The sequence below is a fragment of the Rhinopithecus bieti genome, unplaced genomic scaffold (assembly GCF_001698545.2).
Source record: "Rhinopithecus bieti isolate Rb0 unplaced genomic scaffold, ASM169854v2 scaffold_4709, whole genome shotgun sequence".
Lineage (NCBI taxonomy): Eukaryota > Metazoa > Chordata > Mammalia > Primates > Cercopithecidae > Rhinopithecus > Rhinopithecus bieti.
Window position 1 is genome coordinate 1,502,921 of NW_016805139.1, and position 13,058 is coordinate 1,515,978.

Sequence of the window (13,058 nt, forward strand, 5' to 3'; positions counted from 1 at the left end):
CCTGTTGCCCAGTCTGGAGGACAGTGGCGTGATCTCGGCTCGCTGCAAGCTCCGCCTCCCAGGTTCACACCATTCTCCTGCCTCAGCCTCCCAAGTTGCTGGGACTACAGGCACCTGCCACCATACCCGGCTAATTTTTTGTATTTTTAGTAGAGACAGGGTTTCACCGTGTTAGCCAGGATGGTCTCAATCTCCTAACTTCGTGATGTGCCCACCTCGGCCTCCCAAAGTGCTGGGACTACAGGCGTGAGCCATTGCGCCCGGCCTGTGCCTGGCTTATTACTATTATTTTAAAATTAATTAATAAAATAATATTTTAAAATGTCAATTTTAGACTGGGAGTGGTGGCTCATACCTATAATTCCAGTACTTTGGAAGGGTGAGGTAGGGGGATCACTTCAGGTCAGGAGTTCGAGACCAGCCTGGCCAACATGGTGAAACCCTATTTCTACTGAAAATACAAAAACTAGCTGGGTGTTGTGGCATGTGTCTGTAATCCCAGCTACTGGGAGGCTGAGACAGAATTGCTTGAACCCAGGAGGTGAAGGTTGCAGTGAGCCGAGATCACGCCACTGTATTCCAGCCTGGGCAAGAGAGAGACTCCGTCTCAAAAAAAAGAACAAAAAACAAACAAACAAAGCTGGGTGTGGGGACTCACGCCTGTAATCCCAGCATTCTGGGAGGCCGAGGTGGGCTGATCACGAGGTCAGGAGTCCGAGACCAGCCTGGCCAACATGGTGAAACCTGTCTCTACTAAAAATATAAAAATTAGCTAGGCATGGTGGCACGTGCCTGTAATCCCAGCTACTCGGGAGGCTGAGGCAGGAGAATCACTTGAACCTGAGAAGTGGAGGTTGCAGCGAGCCAAGGTCACCCCAGTGTACTCCAGCCTGGGTGACAGAGTGAGACTCCATCCCCAAAAAAAAAAAAAAAGAAAACAAAACAAAATGATCCAGCCTAGGCCCTAAAACCATATAAAAATCTCTCCCTGGCTTTTTTTCCCCCAAGATGGAGTCTTGTTGTGTCACCCGTGCTGGAGTGCAGTGGTGCCATCTCGGCTCACTGCAACCTCTGCCTTCCGGGTTCAAGCGATTCTCCTGCCTTAGCCTCCTGAGTAGCTGGGATTACAGGCATCCGCCACCAAGCCTGGCTAAGTTTTGTATTTTTAGTAGAGATGGGGTTTCACCGTGTTGGCCAGGCTGGTCTGGAACTCCTGATCTGAAGTGCTCCGCCCACCTCGGCCTCCCAAAGCTCTGGGATTACAGATGTGAGCCACCACGTCCCATCTGTCTCCCAGGTTCAAGCAATCCTCCTGCCTCAGCACCCCCTAGTTGCTGGGATTATAGGCATGCGCCACCATGCCTGGCTAATTTTTGTATTTTTAGTAGGGAAGGGGTTTCACCATGTTGGCCAGGCTGGTCTCAGACTCCTGACCTCAGGTGATCCACCTGCCTCGGCCTCCCATAGTGCTGAGATTACAGGTGTGAGCCACCGCGCCCAGCCCAACTTCAGTCTTCTTAATGGCTATTCATTATTACAAGGTAAGAATGCATCATACATGTTTCTTATGCTTTTTTGACTTAGACTCATAATAAAAAATACATTTTACACCAGGCATGGTGGCTCACGCCTGTAATCCCAGCACTTTGGGAGGCCAAGGCATGTGGATCACGAGGTCAGGAGTTCAAGACCAGCCTGGCCAAGATGGTGAAACCCTGCCTCTACTAAAAATACAAAAATTAGCTGGGCGTGGTGGCGGGCGCCTGTAATCCCAGCTATTTAGGAGGCTGAGACAGAGAATAGCTTGGACCCAGGAGGCGGAGGTTGCCGTGAGCCGAGATCGTGCCACTGCACTCCAGCCTGGGCATCAGAGTGAGATTCTGTCCCAAAAAAACCACAAAAAACAAAAAACTTTTTACATCATGTCTATATATTTCAAAAAGAAATTAATAGACTCTGCTCCATTCTTTTTTATATTATAAAGGGTATTGATTGTGACCAACTAAGCTAATTTCACCATCCTCTAATGGGTGACAACCTGCAGTTTGAAAAACACTGCCATCATTTACTAATTAACGACTAAAATATTGACAGAATGTACAAAGAAAAAGAGAACAGGTTGGGCGCGGTGGCTCACACTTGTAATCCCAGCACTTTGAGAGGCTGACGTGGGTGGATCACGAGGTCAGGAGATCAAGACCAGCCTGGCCAAGACGGTGAAACCCCGTCTCTACTAAAAATACAAACAATTAGCCAGGTGTGGTGGCATGTGCTTATAGTCCCAGCTACTTGGGAGGCTGAGGCAGGAGAATCACTTGAACCTGGGAGGCGGAGGTTGCAGTGAGCCGAGATCGTGCCACAGCACTCCAGCCTGGGCAACGAGCAAAACTCCATCTCAGAAAAAAAAAGAAAGAAAAGAAAGAAAAAATAGAAACAAAAACTTTTCCACTATAGGATTATTTCCTTCAGGACACTAAGTGAAGAGGGTCTTGCTATATATTGTCAACTGGGTGTAGTGGGTTAAATTGTATACCTCAAAAAGATATGTCCAAGTTCTAATTCCTGATACTTGTGAATGTGAACTTACCTGGAAATAAGGTCTTTGCAGATGTAATTATTATTTTCTGTTTTCTTTTCTTTTTTTTTGGAATGTAGTCTCGCTTTGTTGCCCAGGTTGGAGTGTAGTGGCACAATCTCTGCTCACTGCAACCTCTGCCTCCCAGGTTAAGCCATGTAAAAATTTTAAAATGATTCCTAAACTACAAGCTCTACAAAAAACAGGCATGAAAAAGGCTTAGTCCTATCCATGTACTAAATAGTACAATAGTACAATACTTCAATAAATAAAAGGCTGTAGTTGTATTAATGCATGAAAAGGCCAATCAATGTAATAGAACAGAAAACCAAAAATACACCCACATATACGCATAGAAATTTAATATTTAATAAAGGGGACAATTCAGATTACTGTGGAAAAGGTGGATTACTCAATCAAGGATTGAATTATCATTGGAATAAACAGGTTAGCCTATTAAAAATCCATCTGAGGCCAGGTACAGTGGGTCACACCTGTAATCCCAGCACTTTGGGAGGCCAAGGAGGATGGATCACTTGAGCCAAGGAGCTTGAGATCAGCCTGGGCAAGACAGTGAAACCTTGTCTCCACAAAAATAAAAACAATTTAAAAATTAACCAGGCATAGTGGTCCATGCCTGTAGTCCCAGCTGCTCAGTGAGCTAGGAAGGTAACTGGAGCCCAGGAATTTGAGGCTGCAGTGAGCTATGATCACACACACCACTGCACTCCAGCCTGGGTGGCAGAGTGAGGCTGTCTCCAACAGCAACAACAACAAGAACAACAACAAAAACCAGTAAAATTAGATTTAAATATATATGTAAAATAATAAAAATTCATTTGAACTATACCTAACAACCTAAATCGAATCACACCTCAGGAACATCAAACATTTAAATGTAAAAAAGAAAACTCAAACCATACCAGAGGAAACCATTAGCAAATATTTTATAGTCATGGAATAAGGAGGGCATTCCTAAGAATGAAACAAAATCCACAGACAATAGACAATAAACATAAAAAGATTCAGGCTGGGCACGGTGGCTCATGCCTGTAATCCCAGCACTTTGGGAGGCTGAGGCGGGGCAGATCACGTGAGGTCAGGAGTTTGAGACCAGCCTGACCAACATGGAGAAACCCCGTCTCTACTAAAAATACAAAATTAGCCAGGCATGGTGGCGTGTGCCTGTAATCCCAGCTACTCAGGAGGTTGAGACAATAAACATAAAAGATTCAGGCTGGGCACGGTGGCTCATGCCTGTAATCCCAGCACTTTGGGAGGCTGAGGCGGGGCAGATCACGTGAGGTCAGGAGTTTGAGACCAGCCTGACCAACATGGAGAAACCCCGTCTCTACTAAAAATACAAAATTAGCCAGGCATGGTGGCGTGTGCCTGTAATCCCAGCTACTCAGGAGGTTGAGGCAGGAGAATCGCTTGAACCTGGGAGGTGGAGGTTGCAGTGAGCTGAGATCGTGCCATTGCACTCCAGCCTGGGCAACAAGAGCGAAACTCCATCTCAAAATAAACAAAAACAAAAACAAAAAAAGGCTGAATATATTTTGTTGTATGTCTAAATCACATTTTGTTTATCCATTCATCCGCTCATGGATTCTTGGGTTGGTTCCACCTTTTGGCCACTGTGAATAATGCTATTATAAATACTGGCATCCAAGTATCTGTACTTATTTCAGTCTCTGCTTTCAATTCTTTTGAATATAAACCTAAAAATTGAATTGCTGGGTCATAAGGTAATTCTCGAACTTTCTGAGGACACATCAAACTGTTTTTCACAGTCGCTATACCATTTTATATTACCAGTAATAACAAGGGTTCAAATTTCTCAATATCTTTGCCAACAATTTTGTCTTTTCCATCTTTTCTTTTCTCTCTCTTCTCTTCTCTTTCTTTCTTTTTTTTTGATGGAGTCTTGCTCTGTTCAGTCTGGAGTGCAGTGGCGTGATTCCAGCTTACTGCAACCTCCATCTCCCAGGTTCAAGCAATTCTCGTGCCTCAGCCTCCTGAGTAGCTGGGACTACAGGCACCCGCCACCACAACCAGCTAATTTTTGCATCTTTTAGTAGAGAGAGGATTTTGCCATGTTGGCCAGGCTGGTCTTGAACTCCTGACCTTAGGTGATCCACCTGCCTTGGCCTCCTAGAGTGCTGGGATTACAGGTGTGAGCCACTGTGCTTGGCCCCATTTTTTTGATAATAGCCATTCTAATGGGTATGAATTGGTATCTCACTGTGGTTTTGATCTGCATTTCCCTAATGACTAGTGATGTTGAACCTCTTTTCATGTTCTTATTGGCCATTTGTATATCATCTTTGGAGAAATGTCTATTTAAGTCCTTTGCTTATAATTTATTGTTTGAGATAGGGTCTTGCTATGTTGCCCAGGCTGGTCTCGAACTTCTGGGCTCAGCAATCCTCCTGCCTCAGCCTCCTGAATAGTAGGGAGTATAAGTGTGTGCCAATGCACTTGGCTACTTTATGTTTCAATTGGGTTGTTTGTTTTCCTGTATATTAATCGCTTATCAGATATATAATTTGCAAATTTTTTTTTTCTCGTTCTGTGGGTTGTCTTTTCATTGTTCTTCATATTCTTTGATGCACAAAAGTTTATAATTTTGATGAAATCCAATTCATCTTTTTTGTTGTTGTTGCCTTTGCTTTTGGAGTCATATCTGAGAAATAATTGCCAAATCTAACATCATGAAGCTTTTGCCCTCTGTTTTCTTCTAACAGTTTTACATTTAGGTATTTGATCCACTTTAAGTTCTGTATATGGTATAAGGTAAGGAGTCCAGCAACATTATTTTGTATGTGGATATCCAGCTTTCTAAGTACCATTTTTTGAAAAGACTGTCCCTCCTCCACTGAATGGTCTTGGCACCCTTGTTGAAACACAGGAGGACTTTAAAGTCAACTCAGATTTCTCAGCTTATTGTCTGGGCTCTTAATAACTGCTCCCTCGGTAAATGACAACATATATCAATGCAGTAGTGCCTATTATATGATAAGGCAAGGACTATTGAGCTAATGAAAGTAAAAAGCTTAGAAGAACACCTGTGGTATGTAGTAGAAGCTCAACAAATGTTGGCTATTTCATTATTAAGAGTGACACTAGAGTCCAACATCTCACTTGTTTTCATTAAAGGTTTTAACATTTTGCAGAGTCTGTTATGTAAGTCAGGCCAAAAAGTACTATACTCTGATCACAACTAATCTTTGGATTTTCCCCCAAGACATATCCTCATCCACTCCTTTGCTTCTAAGTTTATTTTGCTTCTTATAACAAGTGTTGCACTCAACATCCAAAGATAAATCTTGATCTTAACATACGGCATGCTTTTTGTCAATGCTTTTTCTATGGATAGTACTAAGACCCTTAGGTTGGCTGAGTGTTAGAGTGCCACTGCACTGCACGTTAGCCTGGGTAACAAAGCCAGACCTTGTCTCCCCACAAAAAAAAGAAAAAGAAAAGGGGTCTTGCTATGTTGCCCAGACTGGTCTCAAACTCCTGGTCTCAAGCAATCCTCCCACCTTTGCCTCCCAAAATGTTGGGATTACAGGTATGAACCACTGTACCCAACCAACATTTCCACTTACACTTCACCAAAAGTTTCTTTCACTTCAGACTGATTTTCCAAGTGTACGCTAAGAGGCTTTTAGTTGTGTTGATGCCACAACTGCTAGTCTACTTATTAAGTCCAGGATTTAAATGCTAAAGACATGAGAACCTGAAAAAGGCTTACACAAACTCCTCTCAGCAAGAGCCCTTAGTCTTCATTCCCACCTTCCCCAGATCCAGCTCACAGTGACCAGTCACCAGGTACCTTTTTTTTTTTTTTGAGACAGAGTCTCGCTCAGTTGCCCAGGCTAGAGTGCAATGGCACGATCTTGGCTCACTGCAACCTCCACCTCCCAAGTTCTAGCAATTCTCCTGCCTCAGCCTCCCAAGTAGCTGGGATTACAGGCACCCACCATCATGCCCGGCTAATTTTGTATTTTGTAGAGATGGGGTTTCACCATGTTGGCCAGGCTGGTCTTGAACTCCTGACCTCATGCAGTCACCTCTTTTCTGTCCACCCAATTCCTTCTTCAGTACAGACAGAGTTCCTACTTTATTCTTCTCTCAACATTATAATTATTTTGGGGTTTCTGGGAAGAATTTATCTTACTTATTTCCATATATCAAAGGCCTATGCAGAACAGCTAAATAGATACTGATGAGAAATATACTACTAGACAAACTCTAACACTCACTCAACCTAAAGGTCTTAGAAATTTGTTCTGTAACACACTTTATTCAAACTACACTAGAGTCCTGCATCTAACCAAGAGTAAGGGCTGAATGACTCCTTTTACCCTAGAGTGCACTGGTCTCTGGGATATACAGGCACTCCTCAATCAGTTCTCAGATGATTCTGCCTCTAGGAGCAGCAGAAACTAGAGGAAATCATGTCTGGGCTTACTTGAAGTTGTGTGCTCATCCAAAATTGCCTTGCTCACTCAAGAGTCCAGGTATCATTGGTCTTTGAGGTCATTAGGCAGCATCCAGTCTTTGAAGCAAACCATTCCAGGTTTTTGACTCTGCTTTCCTGTCAATGTCTGCTAGAGGAACTCTTCTCCCTGCCTTGGCCCTGGCTGGTCCTGGTTCCACTCTGGCTCATTTGCTTCTGCACCTGGCCTATGATACCACATGATTAATTCCTTCCTGTGTGCCTCTGGCCCCAGCTTGCCAAGGGAATGCACTCAGAGCAGCTCTACCTATTCCTGTCCATCAGTTGCTAGTTGAGCACTGGCACTGCACATACCTGCTCTACAGAATCTTAAACCTTCAGGAGTCTACCTGCTCACAGGTCCTGTGTTCCTACAGGCCTTCTTCATCAAGGGTGGGGTCACAGTTTTGCCCCAAGAGGGCAACCTGCCTCCTTGTTCCTGTACTGGCTTGAGACTCCTAGGCTGTGTGTGAACTAGCTGATAGGCCAGAAGCTTTAGGATGAAAAGAATACTGGAGAAGTCCTCAAAGTTAGAACTTTTATTGGTGTCTGTGTCCCCTCACTCCTGTTACCTATCTTGACCCTTCCCTACTTACCTTAGTGATTTTGTGATTTCAGTGAAAAAGAAGCAACCTAGGGAAGACTGCGAGGTCCCATACCTTCCAGGTGGCAGAGTCGACCTTAGACAGGGCCTTGCTTTGTTGCCTGGGCTGGAATGCAGTGGTGCGATATCAGCTCACAGCAGCCTCGAACTTTCGGGCTCAAGCAATCCTCCCACCTCAGCTTCCCGTATAGCTGGGGCTACAGGCATGCACCACCATGCCCAGCTAATTTTTAAATTTTTTGTAGAGACAAGGTCTCCCTCTGTTGCCCAAGCTGGTCTCGAACTCCTGGGCTCAAGCGATCCTTGCGATTTGGCCTCCCAAAGTGTTGGGATTACAGGTGTGAGCCACCGTGCCCGGCCTGACCTTTTGTAAATACTCCCAACTAATTGTTCAAACCGACTTGAACAAAAGAATCTTCTTCCCAATACTGCCAGAGAGGGCAAAATTCTTCAGATTCATGTTTGAGGCCATAAACCAACAGGAGTAAAATGGAATCGGCAGCAAGCAATGACAAGAAACCCAAGAACACTCATTTCCCTCCAGCCCAAGGGGCAGATGGGATCTCAAATACACCACGGTGTGATGCGTGACAGGCTGTTCACTGGGGATGTGGAGCATTTAAAGTGCCCTGCAGAGGGTGGGCCTGGATCCCTCCCCGCCCTCCCCCACCCGCAGACACCCGCCTCAGGGCAACATTCCAGGGGAGTCTGGACCTCCCTTGGTGGACAGACTCCCGAGGGTCTCTAGGGTTTTTCACCCCATCTCGGGGTGAACTGAAGGCATGGGAAGAGGCGGCCCCACAGCCTGGGTCCCCTAAACCCCCTCCGGGCTGAGAGCAAGAGATGCCGCCTGGAGGCCACTCACCAAGCAGCTCCGCTGGCTCGGCACTGGGGGTCGTCCAAGTCTGGGTCCTTGCCACTGGCTCCTCCCTCCACCCACCCTTGCTTCCCGGACTCAAGAGCTGCTGGGCTTTCCAGGCGCCGGCAGTGGGCTGCGCAGGCGGTCTCCTGCACAGAGCAGGCGGGAGGAGCGCTTTCGGTTGCTTCCCATGCCGCAGCCGCGCGCTTCCGGCGAGGTCGCCGCCACTTCCGCTCGAGCGCGCCTAGCGCGGCGCGAGCCGGGACCCCGGGAATGGTCGGGCGCGCGGCCCAGGAGGCACTGCTGTCTCCTCACAATCGACCGGGCCTGTAGCTGCCGCCGCCGCCCTACTCAGGGAGTGGCCCAGGCCGGCAGAGCGCCACCCTCACCTCCTTCATTCCTACCAAGCCCAACCTTGGCTACCTGACCCCCGTGTGGTCTCGAACTCGGTTAGTCTGGTGAAGGGACAGAGAAGCCTGGGTTCCCGGCGGCATCACTGAGATGCTCAGTCCTGAATTCTGCCCTCCATTAGGATTATCTGCTTTGTGGGATAATTTCCTCATTGGTTGAGTCAGTGAGTTGCGTGTCTGCAAGAGAGCATCCTATCTGGTGGGTCTTCATCTAGTTCTTGCACATTTCTTACTAAGTTCATCCTAAGAATATCTTACAGATAAGGAAACTGGGCTGCAAAGAAGTGTAAAAACAGTGGAAACAGGAGATAGCAGTATAAAGAGAAAAAACATAGCCTGACTTTCCTCTATTGTTAATTAATTTGGGGACATTTTAAACTTATAGAAAGAAAAGAAATACAGGTTTTGTTGACACTTCTCAAAACAAAATTGGTGTAACACCTTTAAAATGTAAACTATTATGCTGGATATATTTGTATTATTTTGAAGTCATTTAAAGTAATGGCATGAGGTGTTGCCTGCTGTTGGACCAGTAGTTTCTTTTTAGTATTCCAGCAAAGGCATAGTGAGGAAATAGGAAAAAAGAAGGAAAGCTGTAACAGGAAAAAAGGAAAAGGAGGAGCAGATGAAAAGGGCAGGAAAGGTTTAACATTTACGTTGCACTTGCTATGCACCAGACACTTCTAAGCTCTTTAAATGTATTAACTCATCTAGATCTCACCACAGCCCTATGAAATGGGTATATTGTTATCACCTCTGGTTTACAAAGAAGGCAAGTGAGGTTCAGAGAGGTTAAGCAAGTGGCCCAAGGTTATACAGTAAGTGGCAAAACTTTTGCGTGAGCACCTCAGTTTGGCCCCAGAGACTATGCTTTTTTTTTTTTTTTTTTTTTTTTTTTTTTTAAGTAGCTGTGATTACAGGCATGCGCCACCATGCCCAGCTAATTTTGTATTTTAGTAGAGATGGGGTTTCACCATGTTGGCCAGGCTGGTCTCAAACTCCTTACCTCAGGTGATCCGCCCACCTCGGCCTTCCAAAGTGCTGGGATTACAGATGTGAGCCACCATGCCCAGCCTATGCTTCTAATCACCACACTATATTTCCTCTGAATAGAGGGTAAGACTTGAATTAACTGGATTTGATGCTACTGAGTAAGAGTAGACGAGAGGTTTGCAAGGAAATTACTCTTCCATGATGTGAGAGTATGGGCTAAAATGTTCCATAGAACAAAAATACCATGAATAAAGTTTCAAAAGAGGAAACATACAGTGCACAAAGAATTAACATCTGGAATAGACAGTGAAAACAAATATATATAAGAAAAAGACAACCCTATAGAGAAATGGACAAATGTATAAATAGACAATAGATGAAGAAGTAAGAATGAAGTAAAACTGACCACATAAAGAAGATGCTTAACTGCGCTAGTGACGCTGGCATGCAAAGCAAAACAATAGAGAGATCCATTTTCTCCCACACTGGCTAAAACTGAAATTTGAAAATATCAATTTTGTGGAAAAGTGAATATTCTTAGTAGAAGTATAAACCAGGATAGCCAATGCCAGGGCTGGGGGTAGATTTGGCGGTACTAATTGAAGTAAAATATTAAAATTAAGTAATCTTTGAAGTAATATTGATTATAATGAAAAACATTGCTTCAGACATTCTAATTTAACTTTTTTATTCTACAGATAAACAGGAGTTCAAAAAGAGGTATGCAAAATATTTAACTGGAAATTTTTTTTGCATAATAGTTTAAAATTAGAAAAATGTAATTTCAGCAGGTAAATAAACTATGGTAATAGTTTACTCATTCTCTAAACACATATTTGTTGATTGCTTACTAGGTATTAGGCATTATTCTGAACATTGAGGATAAATTGACAGTTATCTTTGTGAACTAGAGAAAGATGATAGGGTGGGTCAGGGGCTAATTAACATTCCCCAGCCCAGACCCTTCCCCTTAATTCTTTGTTACGTCTTGATACAATGATTTCAGTTTGTTCTGTAAATCACACTGGACTCCCCTGTAATGACTACAGAAACAAAAAAGTTTTTTATATGGATATATGGGTATACCCCAATTTCAAGGTATAAAGGCACAATAGCAGACTCTAGGAATGAGGAAAGCTGGAAAGGAGGGGGCCATGCTGATACTGACCATCAAGAAAAGCTTGAAGAGATGTCCCAAATACCCTGATGACTTACTTTTCACTGAAATGCAAAGAAATTGGCATCTTAGATATGCTTCCAAAGATTGTGCCCTCCCCTCCGGACAGCTTTTAATGAAGGCAGAACTACAGCAAGAGAAACAGCCAGATAATTGGTTAAAAAGAAAGACTTGCAGGGGCTTGTTTCTTACTATGTTTATATGGTAAATGCCTAGTTAGAACAAAGACAAAAGAGCTTGATCATGGTTTGCTCACACTATCCCTGGTGAATAGATTCAATTACAAAAGAATTTGATGCCTCAACCATAGGAAAAACCTTGTCAAGCTCTCAACTTAGACCACAACATGCTTGTTTAAAAGTGTGGAGAAGGGGCCAAGAGAGGAAACAACATGACAAGGAGTTTATAAATCTAAAGGATGACTTTCTTGCTGCATCTAACTAGTATGTGACTGCTTCTGCATTCCCTTTGATCTATTCTTGGCTTTCTGAATGTAAATATTTTGTCCTAAAATTGGGGACCAGATCTGGTCCTCTCAAGGGGAAGTAAGAAGAACCCCAATGTCTTTCTTCTTCCAGCTAATTTAAAATAATTGGATGTAGCCAGTTGTGGTAGTGCATGGCTGTAGTCCTAGTTATTCAGGAAGCTAGGGCAGGAGGATGGCTTGAGCCCGGGAACTCCAGGCTAGTGCGCTATAACTGCCCCTATGAATAGCCACTGCACTCCAGCCTGGGTGACAAAGCGAGACTCCGTCTCAAAAAAAAGAAAAAAAAAAAAAAAGCATATTGGATTTGTCAGCAGAAAGCCTTCCAAAATGAGGAAAGATGGGACCTGGACTCAGTAAAAATCCCAGCCTCCCAGAGTGCTGGGAGTACAGGTGTGAGCTACCATGCCTGGCCTAGATAATTAATATATATGAAATCATACTATATTTGTCTGAGGGTCAAAGAGTTTTACTTGGCCATGAATATCAGACAGCACAAGTTGCTCTTAACTATTTAAAGATGAATTAGCCGGGCGCGGTGGCTCAAGCCTGTAATCCCAGCACTTTGGGAGGCCGAGACGGGCGGATCACAAGGTCAGGAGATCGAGACCATCCTGGCTAACACTGTGAAACCTCGTCTCTACTAAAAAAATACAAAAAAAACTAGCCGGGCGTGGCGGCGGGCGCCTGTAGTCCCAGCTACTCAGGAGGCTGAGGCGGGAGAATGGCGTAAACCCGGGAGGCGGAGCTTGCAGTGAGCTGCGATCTGGCCACTGCACTCCAGCCTGGGCGACAGAGCGAGACTCCGTCTCAAAAAAAAACAAAACAAAACAAAACATAAAGATGAATTATAATCAAGAATCAGAAAGGGCCAGGCTTGGTGACTCACACCTGTAATCCCAGCACTTTGGGAGGCTGAGGCAGGTGGATCACGAGGTCAGGAGATTGAGACCGTCCTGGCCAACATGGTGAAATCCTATCTCTAATAAAAATGCAAAAATTAGCCGGATGTGGTAGTGTGCGCCTGTAGTCCCAGCTACTTGGGAGGCTGAGGCAGAAGAATCTCTTGAACCTGGGAGGCAGAGGTTGCAGTGAGTCAAGATCATAGCACTGCACTCTAGTCTGGTGATAGAGTGAGACTTCGTCTCAAAAAAAAAAGACAACATGGCTGGGCACAGTGGCTCACACCTGTAATCCCAGCACTTTGGGAGGCCAAGGTCGGTAGATTGCTTGAGCCCAGAAGTTTGAGACAAGCCTGGGCAATATGGCAAGACCCTATCTCCACAAAAAAATTAAAAAATTAGCTCTGTGTGATGGCATGTACCTGTGGTCCCAGCTACTCAGGAGGCTGAGGCTGCAGGATCACTTAAACTCAAGAGTTTGAGGTTGCAGTGAACTATAATCACACAAATACACTCCAGGCTGGATGACAAAATGAGATCCTGTCTCAAA

The 13,058-nt window shown here is 44.6% G+C and overlaps 1 protein-coding gene and 1 pseudogene across 5 annotated transcripts in view; one reads left to right on the top strand and one right to left on the bottom strand.

The window, feature by feature from the left end:
- LOC108529205 (eukaryotic translation initiation factor 3 subunit E pseudogene) overlaps positions 1-8,640 on the bottom strand; it is a 28,904-nt pseudogene extending 20,264 nt beyond the window's left edge. Inside the window, exons 1-2 of the transcript XR_001885434.1 lie at positions 8,549-8,640; positions 7,676-7,789 (exon numbers count right to left, since the gene is read on the bottom strand). The product of XR_001885434.1 is annotated as a eukaryotic translation initiation factor 3 subunit E pseudogene (transcript). The remainder of the gene's footprint in view (positions 1-7,675; positions 7,790-8,548) is intronic.
- A 141-nt stretch (positions 8,641-8,781) lies between these two features.
- The window catches only part of LOC108529206 (KH homology domain-containing protein 1), a 20,307-nt gene continuing 16,030 nt past the window's right edge, over positions 8,782-13,058 (top strand). The window contains exons 1-2 of one of the 4 annotated variants that reach the window (XM_017871345.1): positions 8,935-8,991; positions 10,644-10,665. The gene's annotated coding sequence lies outside the window, so the exon portion shown is untranslated. Of the gene's footprint in view, positions 9,152-10,643; positions 10,666-13,058 lie in introns of all 4 variants that reach the window. The other 3 variants (XM_017871343.1, XM_017871344.1, XM_017871346.1) reach the window with 3 other exon arrangements.